Genomic DNA, 13511 nt, shown 5'->3' with positions numbered 1-13511 from the left:
CCGCCCCACAATGGTAAAAATTGGACTATGAACTATAAAAATTCAGAACTGCATTACAGCCCGTAAAAGAAACTGGACAGTAAGGGGTTAATTCAGAAATTGCAGCTGAAAACCACAAACTCTCAAAAGACTGGACAATCCACAATGGCACAGATTGCTATAGGAATGTTTTCTGTCTGGAAAAGATACAAGAATATTCACACGTTCATTTACCTTCAGGGGTTGCATTGTTAAAAGACTGTACTGCGGACCATGGCCCCAGACAGGCTGGTATCAGTGTAGGCCCAGACAATTGGCCGGATCCATGATCCATTTGAATACGAATGCTACTAGAAATCAACATCTGCACATGCAGTCACCTTGGGAAGGTTGCATTGTCAGAAAGACCAATCATACAGACAGGCTGTGGTCAAGGTAATCATCGACAATGACCCTAAACGAGGGTCAATTAGCATCAAGAGTATTTCTACATTTAATACTGCCATCATGTTCACATGAGGGCAACAGGAAATCTGTTTCAAGATATTGCAAGTTGGATTTTGTATAAAGAAGAGCCACTTCGAAGAGGGAAGAGTGTTTGGACAGTCGACAAGAAGGACGCAAGCTGGTAACTACGGTTCAGGCCTACAATCAACATCAGAAAACAACCGAAGAGTGGGTGATTGTATGTTTCAGTCAATCATAAAAAGGGTTTTAAGAACATAAGAAATAGCAGCAGAAGTAGGCCATTTGGCCCCTCAAGCCTGCTCCGCCATTCAATAAGATCATGGCTGATCTGATCGTGTACTCACCTCCACTTCCCTGCCTGCTCGCCATAACTCTTTACTCCCTTATTGCTCAAAAATCTGTCTATCTCCGCCTTAATTTAATCTGAATTTTATATGTAACAGTTGAATGGGTTTAACTGTGTCATATTGTGTCAATGCAAATTACCCTTGTGCAGTGGTTTGTATTTTGAGTTTTGTTATTCTAATCTAAATCGTAGGGATTGATACTGGGGAGGTAATTGTGTGTATGTTTAATAAACGAACGAGTCTACAGTTGAGCCAAAACCCTATTTTGTTCTTATAAATCCTGAAGCCAAAGAACTGTGTGTAACAAGGGACTAGTATCAGAAACCCTTACACAACCCAAGTTCATTTAAAGGCCTAAGCAAAAAGATGCAGTTAACAGTTTTATGGCCCTTCATTGTTTTCTCTTTCTGTTGTCATGAATGAGCCTTTGCTGCTTCCTCCCCTCACCACCAATAGCACTACAAGTGTACCATTCACAGGCATCGCCCTCTATCTGAGCTTCTTGCAGATGACTTGGCTAACAATAATGGTTATTCAGAAATACCTCAAATCACAGTATAATATGCTTTAAGTGATACTGCATGAAAAAACAAATTCCAGGTTTTCAAGAGCAACAAAGCCTGATTGCCAAAGTGTCCCCAACTATATCTGCAGGCCTGGACATGCTTCCCGGCAATGACTGTGGAGACTCCAGATCAGGAGGCAGCCAGATACAGCGATGTCCCATCCAATGCAAGGACACCTTGCATCTAACATGCAGCACAGGACTAGCACAGCCAGTGATAGTAAGTTAGCTGTGACTCGACCCTGTATCCCATCCCCCCTTCCAGATATGCTGCAAGTTTGAACTATGGGGATAGTGCCCTGCGGTGGAAAACACAGCCATCCTCCGCACAACTATCTCATGCAGTATCATCGACACCTCACCATCCTCAAACAGAAAATCAGGTGCTGGACTGCTTCATCACTTGCCTCCTGACGCATGCCTGTACATTGGGTTACCTTTCACTTCATTTTTTCCCTGTTCATTTCTTAGCCCTCAACCCATTCAGCCATGGGTTTAAATGTCTTTTCGGCCTTCCCTAAGCTGCAAGAGTTTTGGTCCTAGTTTTCCCACTTCCTCTAAATGTCTGTATTAATTAAAATTTCACCTACCCTTCAATTGTCTGGTCCAACTCCTAGGTCACTTCCTTCCACACATCCAAATTTACCCCAAATGGAATTATGGATAATTATGATAATAAGCTAACCATAGAAAATTGCATGCAATCAGCAAACCTCTGGAGCTCTGCACCAATTTCTAAACATTTAGGAGTAAATGGCACCCATGTCAGAAAATTTTGGGTGGTAGGACTGGGTTCAGATAGATTATGCTGTTAAGGTAGATGGGCTAGTGCTCACATTCCGTACTTGTATCAATGTCGCCCATTGTTAACTTGGATGGCCTTCAGAGAGATTGACAGAGCACACATGTATGAGGAGGAGATCCAATCTAGAACACCAGGGAGTTTCACTGTTATATTCCCAAGTCCTGCTACTTTGGGAGTAGATATAGGACAGTGGGAGTCAATTTCACAAATATCAGAGCTACATTAAAAATTTTTGGGACCCTGGGCTCCAAGAACATTCAGGGACCATTCGCACGCTCCACACACAAAACCCCTCCCGTTCCATTAAAATACAAATAGTAAATGCTCATAGAATGTTTACACACTGCATTAGTAATGAAGGAAATGAAACATATTTGCACAGAGCCTTGGGCAGAGACCCCATATTTGGTGGGACCTAAGCATTAATCTGTCCATCCATTCGTTGCAGGCGACCAGACCACGTAAGGAATTGACTGAACCACTGAATCAGAGTAGCTATTTACAGCAGATACAAATCTGAAACAAAAGATCTAATTTATCACAAATGTTGCCCATAATGGCACTTTTGCTAGAATGTTCCTATGAGTATTCAAATATTTAGGTTATTCTCAGAATAAAAAACATTACTTTAGTTTGCCAATGTTTTATTTTTAGTGTTTAAGAACAAGGAAAAACTGATAAAGAAATTGGATCCCAAAAATCCAGAATAAATTTGTAAATTAGCGCTCCTAATACAGAGCTTCACGAGACAGGAGGGCACATTGGGAATTTGGACATGGAGATCCATAATCCTGATTCATGGCCAACATAATTTTCCATCCATATAATGAATGGAAAATTGTGCAGGCTGTGAATTGGACATGCTGAATTCATACCCGAATTCTTGACATGCACTCCCTTTCACAAAGCTGTGTCTCGAGTATGTCAGCATAAAATGTACTCTTGATTCTCCTAGAGGCCAATCACACTTGCTGTTTAAATCCTTTTTTCCAACATTGACTTGGAACATTTTGCTCTTGCAAAATATAATAATGTCTATTGAGAGGAGGGCAGAGTGAATTAAAAAAACATGGGCACCTCCCACTAAGCTAATGCAGAAATGGAGGCAGTCTGCACCCAGCATAAATAAATGATCCTTTCCATTTTCCCCCAGGAGTTTGATACTTGCCATTTGTTTCCACTCCCTGTATAACAATAATGTTGCCCTACTAGTTAGATGCACCATTTCCATCTAAATCCAGCATCCCCCTTCCAAAGCTGTGACTGCTTAAGTTATGTTGTAACTTTGTTGAAATTAGCATCGATGCTTTTATTCCCTTGAAGCCAGCTATTCTGCCAAAGGCTGAAAATGCATGTCAATTACACCAATGTTGAGTTTCAGTTTAGACTGTAATGGGCCAGTTCCTATTCCCCTACTTCATAATTACATTATTGGAGAGGATGCAGCAGAAGACAAGAAGATTAATACCAGGACGTAATGGACTGAACGGTGAAGGGCAATTTGTACAAAGGACTTTCCTCTCAAAAACAAAAGACTAAGTAGAGACCTGAAAAGTATCGTCAAGGTCAAGATTTGATATGTTTTCATGCAGAATTCCAGAACAAGGAGAGAAAGATTAAGGAAAACAGATGAATAGGCAATTTCGACAAAAGTTTCTTCAGGAAAATTATGATTAGATACGGAACAAATTGCTCGTCAGGTACTAGAACAGGAAACTTTAGAAACATAGAAGCCTAGAAAATAGGTGCAGGAGTAGGCCATTCGGCCCTTCAAGCCTGCACCACCATTCAATAAGATCATGGCTGATCATTCACCTCAGTACCCCTTTCCTGCTTTCTCTCCATACCCCTTGATCCCCTTAGCCGTAAGGGCTATATCTAACTCCCTCTTGAATATATCCAATGAACTGACATCAACAACTCTCTGCGGTAGGGAATTCCACAGGTTAACAACTCTCTGAGTGAAGAAGTTTCTCCTCATCTCAGTCCTAAATGGCCTATCCCTTATCCTAAGACTGTGTCCCCTGGTTCTGGACTTCCCCAACATCGGGAACATTCTATCTGCATCTAACCTGTCCTGTCCCATCAGAATCTTATATGTTTCTATGAGATCCCCTCTCATCCTTCTAAACTACAATGTATAAAGGCCCAGTTGATCCAGTCTCTCCTCATATGTCAGTCCAGCCATCCCAGGAGTCAGTCTGGTGAACCTTCGCTGCACTCCATCAATAGCAAGAACGTCCTTCCTCAGATTAGGAGACCAAAACTGGACACAATATTCCAGGTGAGGCCTCACCAAGGCCCTGTACAACTGCAGAAAGACCTCCCTGCTCCTATACTCAAATCCCCTAGCTATAAAGGTCAACATACCATTTGCCTTCTTCACCACCTGCTGTACCTGTATGCCAACTTTCAATGACTGACGAACCATGACACCGAGGTCTCATTGCACCTCCCCTTTTCCTAATCTGCCGCCATTCAGATAATATTCTGTCTTCACATTTTTGCCCACAAGGTGGATAACCTCATATTTATCCACATTATACTGCATGTGCCATGCATTTGCCCACTCACCTAACCTGTCCAAGTCACCCTGCAGCCTCTTAGCATCCCGCTCACAGCTCACACTGCCAACCAGTTTAGTGTCATCTGCAAACTTGGAGATATTACTGTTATGTCTTGGATAAGGAGTCAGACTAGATACTGCAAGCTGGGGTCCTGCGGCACTGCACTAGTCACTGCCTTCCATTTTGAAAAGGACCCGTTTATCCCGACTCTCTGCTTCCTGTCTACCAACCAGTTCTCTATCCACATCAGTATATTATCCCCAATACCACGTGCTTTGATTTTGCACACCAATCTCTTGTGTGCGACCTTGTCAAAAGCCTTTTGAAAGTCCAAATACACCACATCCACTGGTTCTCCCTTGTCCACTCTACTAGTTACATCCTCAAAAAATTCCAGAAGGTTTGTCAAGCATGATTTCCCCTTCATAAATCCATGCTGACTTGGACCGATCCTGTCACTGCTTTCCAAATGCGCTGCTATTTCATCCTTAATAATTGATTCTAACATTTTCCCCACTACTGATGTTAGGCTAACTGGTCTATAATTACCTGTTTTCTCTCTCCCTCCCTTTTTAAAAAGTGTTGTTACATTAGCTACCCTCCAGTCCATAGGGAATGATCCAGAGTCGATCAGACTGTTGGAAAATGATCACCAATGCGTCCACTATTTCTAGGGCCACGTCCTTAAGTATTCTGGGATGCAGACTATCAGGCCCCGGGGATTTATCGGCCTTCAATCCCATCAATTTCCCTAACACAATTTCCCACCTAATAAGGATATCCTTCAGTTCCTCCTTCTCACTAGACCCTCGGTCCCCATTACTTCCGGAAGGTTATTTGTATCTTCCTTCGTGAAGACAGAACCAAAGTATTTGTTCAATTGGTCTGCCATTTCTTTGTTCCCCATTATAAATTCTCCTGAATCCGACTGCAAGAGACCTACATTTGTCTTCACTAATCTTTTTCTCTTCATATATCTACAGAAGCTTTTGCAGTCAGTTTTTATGTTATCGGCAAGCTTCTTCTCGTGCTCTATTTCCCCCCTCTTAATTAAACCCTTTGTCCTCCTCTGCTGAATTATAAATTTCTCCCAGTCCTCAGGTTTGTTGCTTTTTCTGGTCAATTTATATGCCTCTTCCTTGGATTTAACACTATCCTTAATTTCCCTTGTTAGCCATGGTTGAGCCACCTTCCCCGTTTTATTTTTACTCCAGACAGGGATGTACAATTGCTGAAGTTCATCCATGTGATCTTTAAATGTTTGCCATTGCCTATCCACCGTCAACCTTTTAAGTATCATTTGCCAGTCTATTCTAGCCAATTCATGCCTCAAACCATCGAAGTTACCTTTCCTTAAGTTCAGGACCCTAGTTTCTGAATTCACTGTTGTCACTCTCCATCTTAATATAGAATTTTACCATGTTATGGTCATTCTTCCCCAAGGGGCCTCCCACAACAAGATTGCTAATTAGGCCTTTCTCATTTCACATCACCCAGTCTAGGATGGCCAGCTCCCTAGTTGGTTCCTTGACATATTGGTCTAGAAAACACTCCAGGAAATCCTCCTCCACCGCATTGCTACCAGTTTGGTTAGCCCAATCAATATGTAGATTAAAGTCACCCATGATAACTGCTGTACCTTTATAGTATGCACCCCTAATTTTGTGTTTAATGCTGTCCCCAACCTCACTACTACTGTTTGGTGCTCTGTACACAACTCCCACTAGCATTTTCTGCCCTTTGGTATTCCGTAGCTCCACCTATACCGATTCCACATCATCCAAGCTAATGACCTTTCTTACTATTGCATTAATTTCCTCTTTAACCAGCAATGCCACCCCGCCTCCTTTTTCTTTCTGTCTAACCTTCCTAAAGGTTGAATACCCCTGGATGTTGAGTTTCCAGCCTTGGTCACCCTGGAGCCATGTCTCCCTGATGCCAATTACATCATGACCGTTAACTGCTATCTGCGCAAGTTAATTCATCCACTTTATTCCGAATACTCCTTGCATTGAGTTACAGAGCCTTCAGGCTTGTCTTTCTAACACACCTTGCCCCTTTAGAATTTAACTGGTGTCTAAAGAGAATAGAGAAGTTCCTGGTATCTAAAAGGAGTCATAATTGTAATATTTTATAAATTACAGTAATATTTTACAGGAAAGAAATTGGATATCAACTGTGTAGCTAAGATAGTCTTCTCTCTGAAATATTGTTATTAAACCAATTATGATGACATAGAATGATATCTATAACTCTGGAATAAACCATTTTATTATTATAATAATCATGTTTTATTTTGAAGACATATGTGCGTATATATTTTTAAAGTCCGCATTCGTTCTCCAGATAGCTCAGCTGGTTAGCCACATAACCTAATAAGCTCCCAGGTTTGATCACAATCTATACTGACTAAGCTCTCAGCCAAGCAACTAAACAGGCACAGAATTAGCCTCAGGATCTGTGTTCGGGAGAGTTCCCACTCCTAATCACTCTCCAGTGACTCCTGCAAGATATGAGCATGTATGTCTTGAGGACAGGATTCTGGTCAGTGTTGATGCTCCATATATTGAATTGCATAACAATGTACAACTTTATGACTTCACACGTATAGAATGATCACACAGGTAAGGTACGACAGGGTACAGGCATCAGTGGAATCATTACCCAGAAAGGAGTAAATTGGCAAACAATGAGATAGAAAAAGTTATGGTTCAATGAGTTGGCAGCTTAGTGCACAATGGTTCAATTCAATCCACAAGGAATGTTGAGACACAAGTTTACATCCATCATTCCTTACATGGCAAGTTTTGAGTATCTTAAGGAGGCCAGCTTCCTCCCCCAGAGGAAAGGAGAGACATTTAATAGCCTGTCCAATATACCTCGGAGCAGACAGGTACATAAGAACATAAGAATTAGGAACAGGAGTAGGCCATCTAGCCCCTCGAGCCTGCTCCGCCATTCAACAAGATCATGGCTGATCTGGCCGTGGACTCAGCTCCACTTACGCGCCCGCTCCCCGTAACCCTTAATTCCTTTATTGATTAAAAATCTATCTATCTGTGACTTGAATACATTCAATGAGCTAGCCTCAACTGCTTCCTTGGGCAGAGAATTCCACAGATTCACAATCCTCTGGGAGAAGAAATTCCTTCTCAACTCAGTTTTAAATTGGCTACCCCGTATTTTGAGGCTGTGCCCCCTAGTTCTAGTCGCCCCGACCATTGGAAACAACCTCTCTGCCTCTATCTTGTCTATCCTTTTCATTATTTTAAATGTTTCTATAAGATCACCTCATCCTTCTGAACTCCAACGAGTAAAGACCCAGTCTACTCAATCTATCATCTCCGGAATTAATCTAGTGAATTGTCTCTGTACCCCCTCCAAAGCTAGTATATCCTTCCTTAAGTAAGGTGGCCAAAACTGCACGCAGTACTCCAGGTGCGGCCTCACCAATACCTTATACAGTTGCAACAGGACCTCCCTGCTTTTGTACTCCATCTCTCTCACAATGAAGGCCAACATTCCATTCGCCTTCCTGATTACCTGCTGCACCTGCAAACTAACTTTTTGGGATTCATGTACTGAAGAAACTTGGGGGGTGCCAGGACCGCCCTCCGGGAGCTGCCTGTCTTTTACAGGGAACTCATCAGGGTCTGGAACAAAGTCTCCACCAAGCGCAGCTCTCCGCCGGCTGGAGTGGCGGCCGTCCTGCAGGAACCGCTGCTCGGGAATCCGTACCTCCACGGCCGAGGCTTCATGTGGCGGTCGGAAGAGAGGGCTGTGGCTGGTGAGGTGACCAGGGTCAGGGACCTGCTCGATGGCGGAGGAGCGGGCTGGATGGCGCCAGTCACGCTGGCGCGGCGCCTAAATTCTGCCAACGTCCGCCGCGCGGCCGATGCCATCGAGTCGCTAAAAACAGCTCTGGGCCCTGACTCCGTTAGGTGTATCGAGGAGGCTCAAGCACGTGGGGAGATCCCGTCCGAACTGACCCCCGTCCGGACGGAATTCCTCATCGGCGCCAAACCCCGGAACCTCCCTCGGGGGCCGGCGCCTCACAACTTGAGCCGCCTCGGGGAAATCCCCTCCGTGCCTTTCAGTTCCGCGCGGAGGGGTTTCCTGTACGGGCTGCTCCTGCACACCCTCAACTTTGCCATCCTCGCCGGCCGTCCGGACACGCCATGGCGTACCATCTTGCCGTCCGGAGGAGGCGGGGGTTCCCGATGGAGGGCACTCTACGCAGGGGTCCTCCCACTATTCATCGGGGACTTGGCCTGGAGGGTGGTGCACGGAGCAGTGCCGTGCAACAAATTTTTAAGCCGGTTCACGGACTCCCAGGCCGCCTGCAATTTCTGCGGTCTGGAGGAGTCCGTGTTCCATGTTTTTATTGAATGCACAAGGTTGCAGCCCCTGTTCCACTATTTGAAGGGGCTGCTCCTGAAATTCTGGCTGCACTTCAGTCCCACTCTCCTGATCTTTGGGCACCCTGTGCGGAGGGGAGCGGGTAGGTCCGAGGGCCTCCTCGTAGGACTGCTCCTGGGCACGGCCAAGGGTGCCATCAGCCGGTCCAGGCAGCGGGCGGTCGAGGGGGTCGTTCAACCTGACTGCCTGCCTCTCTTCCGCTCTTACATCCGATCCAGGGTGTCCTTGGAGATGGAGCACGCGGTGTCCACCGGTACGCTCGCGGCCTTCCGCGAGAGGTGGGCACCGGAGGGACTGGAGTGCATCATCACGCCCGGCAACCAAATTTTAATTTGATTTTACGTTTTAAAGTTTAATTTGTTTTAATTGCCGGTGCTTTTAGTGTCCCCCTCTCCTTTTATAGGGGGCACTGGAAAAAGGAAAAATTTGATTTTAGTGCCCCAAAAAAAAAACACAAAAAAATAAATAAAAAAGGGGCCTTGTAAATGTCTTGTGTGTGTCATCCAGGTCGGGTGGCACGGATACATGTTTTATGTTTTTGCAGGTTAACTCAAAAGAGTTTCATGTACTGAAGACCACTGCTTGAGACGTTCTAGTCTCTGCACCTACCTTAAAGTCCTGCTGTCAAAACACCCTTATCCATGTCTTTGTCACTTCTAAACTTAATTTCGCCAGCTCCCTCCTTGTCAGAAATCCCCACTTCCATTAATTCCAAATTGTTCTACTGACCACAATCTGTCATCCACTAAGCCCCACTCCTTCATCTCTACCAGTCTTTGCTGGCCTACATTGACTCTTCTGTCTATCAAAGGATACAATTTCATATCACAAGAACATAAGAAATAGGAGCAGGAATAGGCCATATGGCCTCTCGAGCCTGCTCCACCATTCAATAAGACCATGGCTGATCATCGACCTCAACTCCACTTTCCTGCCCGATCTCCATATCCCTTGATTCCCCATGACTCGAAAAATCTATCTATCTCTGTCTTGCATATACTCAAAGACTCAGCATCCATGGCCCTCTGAGGCAGAGAATTCCAAAGATTCACAACCCTCTGAGTTAAGAACTTTCTCTTCATCTCGGTCTTAAATGGCTTAATCCTTATCGCGCAACTATGCCCCCTAGTTCTAGACATTCCAGCCAGGGGAAACAACCTCTCAGCATGTACCCTGTCAATCCCCTTCAAAATCTTGTGTTTCAATGAGATCACCTCTCATTCTTCTAAACTCCAGAGAGTTCAGTCCCATTCTACACAATCTTTCATCATAAGACAGCCCTCTCATCCCAGGAATCAATCTAGTGTACCTTTGTTGTACTCCTTTCAAGGCAAGAATATCCTTCCTGAGATAAGGAGACCAAAACTGTGCACAGTACTCCAGGTGTGGTCTTACCACGACCATGAACAATTGTAGCATAACTTCCTTACCCTTATACTCCAACCCCTGGAGTATTGTGTACAGTTTTGGTCTCCTTACCTAAGGAAGGATACACTTGCATTGAGGGAATGCAATGAAAGTTCACCAGACTGAATCCTGGGATGGGGGATTGTCCTATGAGGATTGAGTAGACTAGGCCTATATTCTCTAGAGTTTAAAAGAATGAAAGGTGATCTCATTGAACCATACACAATTCTTACAGGGCTTGACAGGGTAGACACAGGGAGGATATTTCCCCTGGCTGGGAAATCTAGAACCCAGGAGTCACAGTCTCAGGATAAGGGGTGGCCATTTAGGACTGCAATGAGGAGAAATTTCTTCACTCAGAGGATTGTGGAAGCTCAGTTGTTGAGTATATTCAAGACAGAGATCAATAGATTTTGGATATTAAGGGAATCAGGATATAGGATATGGGGATAGTGCAGGCAAATGGAGTTAAGGTAGAAAATCAACCATGATCTCATTGAGTAGCAGAGCAAGCTCAAGGGGCCAAATGGCCTACCCCCACTCCTATTTCTTATGTTCTTATGTAACCCCTTTGCAATAGAGGCCAACATGCCATTTGCCTTCCTTATTGCTTGCTGTACCATGCTAGCTTTCCGTGTTTCTTGCAGGAGGACACCCATCTCTCTCTGAACACCATATCCTTATCCTCATCGACAAAACATTTCCATGGCCACACCTCATCCTGACTCTACAGCCTTCTTGTCTTAGGCGACGTCTTCTGACCCAGTAGTTCTGGTCTCCTAATGAACTGCACCCCCCACCCTATCTCTTAGCTCCTCCATCAGTTACAGAGCCTGCAGCCACCTTTATCTTACTTTCAGGACCTTCCTCCCTACCTTTAAAAGCCTTCTTAACACCCATCTCTTCAACCAAGCTGTTGGTCATCTCTTCCAATCATCTCACAAAAGCTTAGCACCAACTCTTATTTTGCTCTGAAGCATTTTGGGACATTTTTCTACACAACAGACACTAATTAATAGTAAGCCTGATTACTGTATAAGGAAGATCTAGCAAGAGGAACAAGAAAAATTAAATGTCGTACTTTAACAAAATAAATGGCTCACGACTTAAACAGCAAAAGTACCTAGGCCCCCACTATACCTGGATTGAAATAAATTTCCGCTTGTGCAAACACTTCACTCTTCTCCCAAGATAAATATCAGCACAAGACTTGTCAGCCATTGGAACAGCATACTTTTGAAACACTCTCTCTGGTGTGGTAATGGGCTGACAGCACAAGACATACTAATCTCCATTTATTGGATCCAACCAGAATGGAACATGAATGTGGTTGAGGCAGATGTAATTGAGAGAAGTGAGTATTTGTATATCAGCAGTTTGGTCCTTCAGAGACAGTTTTAGGATTTGGTTTGAGTGAGAGCAAGTGCTTGTGCCTTTGGACAATTTTGAGTCTTTCAATGGAGTTTTGCTTGGGCATGGTCTGTTGGTTCTGTTAAACTTGTTCCTCATATTGGCATTCTCAAATGGAGTTGGTAAAAAAGGAACATTTCTGAAATTAAGCTATCAGATAGGTTCCCTCCCCAAAGAGTTACATCCAATGAAGTGAAAAGGTAGTGCCTAACTTAATTGATTTTTACAGCAATCACATTAATGACAGCACCTATTTAATGAGAGCAGTGATGAGAAATCCACACAAGGTAGTATTACCATGCAAAGTAAAAGGTAAAACATAGCTGTTAACACATTTAATGCTAAAATGTAAAGGTTAATGTAGAGAATCTCATAAGCTGAATTTTGATTAATATTCAAACTGTTAAATAGTCTGTCGTTGTCCAGTATTAAATTTGAGGACGATGGAATATTCCCACTTTTGAAACCCAGCTAACTGCAATCTCAGAAGATCAATTCCTACTGCTGCAATCACTATTTTTCCATTTGCCAAATTGTTCTTATGGCAAATTTGCAATGTACTTTTATCTAGGGTCTTTAACGTCAAGATGGTTGAAGGCTCTGCCACCAATGGTGGATCAAAGGGAGGGGGATATAGGGGGAGACTTACGCCTTCATTTTCGGCGGTTTTCTCAGCGGGGGTACAGCTGTTTTTCTGAGCGAAACCACCCAACGAAAGTTTCCCCCTTACCTTTTGAATGGGACCACCCAGATCGCGAAATGACCGCCGGGAGCAAAACCGTCGACATGGACGTGTGCACCGCCGAGAGAAGCGCCAGGGCGTAAGTTTGGCCTCAACAGAAGCCCGTCCAGATCGCCGAGGGAACCGCCGATGGGAAGCAGCCTGAAACAGGGCGGTAGGTGAGTACTCTGCAAAGAAAGGTAAGTGTAGAAAAAAAAATGTTTAGTAGAGGGAACCTAATTAATCAGAGGGAAATTAATCAAGTAAAGTTAAAACCATAAGCGAGGTTTACAGAAAAGACAGAAATGACATGTGTTACTGAAATCGACACTCTGAGAACAGAATGCTGTGCTACCTCTGCACTCATTAATCGGTATGCTGTTATCAAGGCTAGAACAAAGAGCAAAGCAAATGAATTCTCCTTAGAAAGTGTCATAGCTGAGATCAAAGAACTCTCAGGAAGATAGATAATTTTATCTCAATATAAAGCAGACAGTTGGGAAAAATACACTCCAAGGCTAGGTCACATGGGGTGGTAAGAGATTACGGGAAACAAAAGACGATTGAAAAACATCCCAATTGGTTGAAAGCGGTTAGGCCAAGAGAAGAAGAGTTCACAGGAATGATGTGGCACATAACTTATCAGATAAACGGCGCACAGTGGAGGTAACGAAGTTTGCTGTCAATATAATTGTATTAACCAATTAATTATAGTAGGCAGGTGAAAAGATGGTGATGTGGCAGGGAAACAACAAATGGAAAGCCTCCGCGTGGAACTTCATGATTTTGTATGTATTTTGACTGTATAAAAACAGTAACCCAA

General features: G+C 43.8%; 1 long non-coding RNA gene across 1 annotated transcript in view; it reads right to left on the bottom strand.

Moving 5' to 3' along the window:
- The window catches only part of LOC139278315 (uncharacterized), a 336524-nt gene extending 323720 nt beyond the window's left edge, over window positions 1-12804 (bottom strand). The window contains exon 1 of the long non-coding RNA XR_011596244.1: window positions 12698-12804. This is a non-coding gene — a long non-coding RNA (uncharacterized lncRNA). The remainder of the gene's footprint in view (window positions 1-12697) is intronic.
- Window positions 12805-13511: the final 707 nt, after the last annotated feature.

Source organism: Pristiophorus japonicus, chromosome 13 (assembly GCF_044704955.1).
Source record: "Pristiophorus japonicus isolate sPriJap1 chromosome 13, sPriJap1.hap1, whole genome shotgun sequence".
Taxonomy (NCBI): domain Eukaryota; kingdom Metazoa; phylum Chordata; class Chondrichthyes; family Pristiophoridae; genus Pristiophorus; species Pristiophorus japonicus.
Note: the sequence above shows the minus strand (reverse complement) of the source record. Positions and strands in the feature narration are given on the sequence as shown.